The sequence below is a fragment of the Rosa chinensis genome, chromosome 4 (assembly GCF_002994745.2).
Source record: "Rosa chinensis cultivar Old Blush chromosome 4, RchiOBHm-V2, whole genome shotgun sequence".
NCBI lineage: Eukaryota > Viridiplantae > Streptophyta > Magnoliopsida > Rosales > Rosaceae > Rosa > Rosa chinensis.
This window is the reverse complement of record NC_037091.1, coordinates 65,884,851-65,889,235: the sequence shown is the minus strand read 5'-3', so window position 1 is coordinate 65,889,235 and position 4,385 is coordinate 65,884,851. Positions and strand designations below refer to the sequence as shown.

General features: G+C 36.7%; 1 pseudogene; it reads right to left on the bottom strand.

The window, feature by feature from the left end:
- Positions 1–1,774: 1,774 nt before the first annotated feature.
- Positions 1,775–3,901, bottom strand: LOC112199790 (annotated as a pseudogene).
- Positions 3,902–4,385: the final 484 nt, after the last annotated feature.

The window sequence follows — 4,385 nt, the reverse complement described above, 5'->3', positions numbered from 1 at the left end:
AAACAAGCAAGCCCTAATATTCATAGTTTTAAAAAGAGACCGGGTAAAACGTGTTGGGGTTTTCATGTCAGCGATAGCTGTGTATTCCATCCCATTGGAAGTAGTAGTTACTAGCTAGCTATCTTGTATTTAAGAGTCCAGCTTCTTGACACCACCGGAGACGACCCGACACGGATCGATGAAGTTGGCCTACTTTGCTGACCAAATTACCCATCTCCAACGATCTCCCCTTCTCTTCCATGTAGATATGTAACCCTCTTTTCGGCCTGACCATTTGAACGGGTGTTGTTAGAACGGTGTTGGCCGTACTATTTTTGAATGATACCGTCAAACAATCCGAATAGTACGTATACATTCAGGAGTTGTGGACTTGCGGTTAATTAACTCAAACACATTTGATGATCACTTTATGTTGACAGATACATGTTGTGAGGCAATGTGTAAAATAATGAGAGACATTTTTCCCAGATTGTGGGTTTCTGGTTTGACAAGAACAAGTCTACAAACCGATACGACCTACTAGTTGCCCAGGCATTGAGGCTGGCTCATCCAATATATATATTAATAATTAGTAACTATTACTTATCTGATTCTAGAACTTGTATAGAAGAGACAAAGGAAGGCCACCCACCATTGATTTTGTTGTTAATTTCCACTTAAATAATTAGTAAATATCATTCTCGTCTTACTTTTGGTCAACTAAACGTCATTTATTTTTTTCGAGTGAAAAGAAAAAATGTATCTATTTAACATCATTTCTGTTGGAAGCAGAAACCTCCTGCCACCGGTAATGGACACGTGTATAATTTTGACCGGTAGATTGCCAATGGTTCGCTTCTTCATTAATTGAGGGAAAACCCTATAGTCAATTAGTCAGTAGTCGTGGAGGGGAACTCCCAGTCGCCTTCAACAATTTGACAAACTGCTTATCAAAAAAAATAAAAAATAAAAGGGAGGCACCAATACCATTTATATTAATCTCTCGTTCATAAGTGGGTGGTTGAAAATTCAACTTACGAAAAAATAGTTATAATATGATTTTGTCAATGTAATAAAAAAATAATTGAAAGAGATCGACAATCTGGCATCTGCTAAGTGCTAAGGATGTTGCAGTTGCACAAAGTTTACCTCACGCGTTAATATGGGCTCTTGAATCTAATTATTTGTCACGTGCGGATCGAAGGGATGTGATGTTTCCGTGGTCAAATCGTAAAACTAATTCCCATGGTTGCACGGTCAAGTCCTAGGATATATAACCGCGTGTCGCAGCCTCTTGCAGTTAGCTAGGTCTGGAATATTCTAACACGTCTTGATGCATAGGATCGTCAAAATCAATCATAATTCATATGAATACTGGTCTATATTCATGTATTTGTTTCATGGGATCGATTGATTTCCTAGAGAACTTAATTTTCAAACCCACTTTGAAGTTGTCATAAAAAAAAAAAATCACTTTGAAGTTTCAATTAAGTACGTACAGTCTTGTTAATCAATTAGGAGAGAACCTAATTTGAACCTAACGTTTTTTGGAATGAGTTTGATGGTCTCTCTTTCTTTCTGTCGTTAGAAAAGGAAAAAGAAGTTATATTGTAATCTTAACCTTTTAAATCAGAAGCAGTAGTACAACAGAGCCATTAAAGTTGAGTTAGATTCACCAAAATAGATTTTTTTTTTTTTTTTTGTATAAACCAAACCATAATTAATATCGTTTTACATATGTCAATTCTTGCTGCATAGGACCATCAAATTGAATGAGTAGTTGGACACTTCTAGCTAAAGCTAAATACACATGCAATCATGCATGTACCTTTTCAACAAAACTACCTTTGATTATGTTTGTGCCATCTTATCTCTTTCTATAAAAATACATCCAACCTGAAGGGCAACCGGCGTGATAATAAAATGACAACTATTACATGCATAATCGATCATTCGCATCGGTTGGCCGGTCCAACAAAAAAAAAGAAAAAATCAAAATATTGCTTCGAGCATTATTGAACAAAAGTTTATCTGATTAGCCAAAAGCAAATGACGACATCGCATTGATTAGTAAATCTCGATCATCGACTGACCTGATTGATTGGTACTATAATTACTTAAATCTCTCCATCCCAAAACTCTTCAAGAGACTTGAAAGGGCCATTATCTGAAACGAAGTCGGATGCTTGGCATGCTCTCTTTTGTGGAATTTGATTGATCTTGTCAACTTCCTCAGGCTGCAACTCCCATTCAAATATGTCCATATTTTCCTTAATCCTCTCCTTGTTAAAGCTCTTCACCACCACACTCACCCCTTGCTCATATGCCCATCTCAGACAAACCTGATCATGATCCACACGCAAAAATTTTAGCCACAGTTTTGATTAAAACGAGGGAATAAATAGAAATGAGAGATCTGCATCTGAATAAACGTACGTACATCTTTAAGGATAGAAATCAGAAATTTAGCATGTAAACACTTAACCTGAGCAAGAGTTTTCCTTTTTGTTTCAGCAATTTGTTTGAGAGTCTCACATTCCATAACTCCATTTGTTCCCCACGGTGTCGCTTTTGCCCCCAACGGAGAGTAGGCAGTGATGATTATACCTTTTCTTTCACAAAACTCTTTCAGCTTTTTCTGCTGCCATAGCGGGTTCATCTCCACCTTAATTAATTCCAAATTAATGTAACCAAATTAAGCATTCATGCAATTATTTAATTAACTAAAGAATAAACCAAACCTTTATTAACTACTTCATTACTTGGTTGACAGCAGGAGGGATTATTGCAGTGGAAAGCAAGATTTCTATCTTTTTGCATGAGAAATTGCTGACTCCTATTGCCTTGGTGAGGCCTAGCTTCTGGCACTCTTCCATTGCTTCCCACACAGACTTGAAGTCCATAGGAAGAAGATCCTCTTTCTTAACAGGCATGTCATAGCTTCCCGGCTCAAAACTCACAGGCCAATGAATGAGATACAAATCTAGGTATTCCAAATCCTAGATTCCTGCAGGGGTATAGCTAGCATATACTAAATCAAAAGATCCCCCGGCCCTAATTAATGTGAACATTTGCAGATTCAATAACTGCAGAAGTCTACCAATAATTGGAGACTTCGACTTTTACTTTTCTCTTCTAAGGTAGTCGCCAGATTTGAAATCGTTAATTTAGCTATTTGATTACTATTAATATTGTCATCAAAGTACAAACACCACGCCCAATATTTCTCAGATTTTTTGGCACGAATGATCTTTATTACGCATAAGGGTTAACCAAAAAAATGAACGATTTCGATTGTCAAAGTCTATGATTGGATGGTCGACTGAGTATGGCTAGGAAATGTGCACATTTCAAATATATTAACGTGGATTCTTGTCCGTTAAAGATAAATCAATATATAGATCCCAGAAAGGTGAGTTTTGCACATATAACAAGGCTCTTGTGTGTGTGTGTGTGTCAAATCAAATGAATGAGTATACGCACTTGAGTGTTTTATGAATGGCAGGCAGGACAAGGTGATGGTGTGCATCCGTGCACCAAAGCTTGGAAGTAAAAAAAGCTCATCCCGGGATTTGACGAGCTCAAGTGAAAGAGCTTCGGCAATGGCTTCACCAAGAAGTTGCTCCGTCTGGTAAACAGCAGCGGTATCAAAATGTCTGTAGCCGACTTGGATTGCAGTGAGAATGGCTTCTTTCGCTGCTTCAGAGGCAACAAAAGGATATGCAGCTGTTCCTAAACCTAGCACCGGAATACTGCTTTTATCACTTGCAATACTACTTGGGACGATGGTTAGCGCCAACTCTGGAATATTGCTTATATATGTTCTCCATTTTCGAGATATCTCCATACAAGATCCACATTTTGGATTATGTAAGTGATCCATTTTTGAAAGCGTCATCCATCACATCTAAGTTTGCGTCTCTCTTACAACTTTCTACATGGTACGCATAAAGTTGAGTGGTTGGAAGACTCCATGATAGATCAAAATATCGAAAATTATGGAAATATCGATAGTTTAAAAAAAAAAAATTTGAAGGAAATATCAAATGTGATGGAAATTTTACCAAAATTTGGATAAAAGTTGTATGATTAGCTAAAAATATATATATACTAAAAATAAAGGATTAATTCCGGTTTACCTACCTGAATTTATGGTCATTCTTCATGTTAGTCCCTAAACTTTCAATTTCATCAAGAACACCCCTAGACTCCCAATTTTCATCAGCCGTATCCAATTTTTCAAACCCCATCCAAAATTTCAGTCAACTGATGACGTGGCAGGAGACAGAAGGGCGAAATTTCGATAATAACCCTGATTATAATTATAAATAAATAATAATTAAAAACGATAATTAAAAAAGCCAATGTTTTTAAAATGAAAATAAAGACTTATAGGAATAATATCT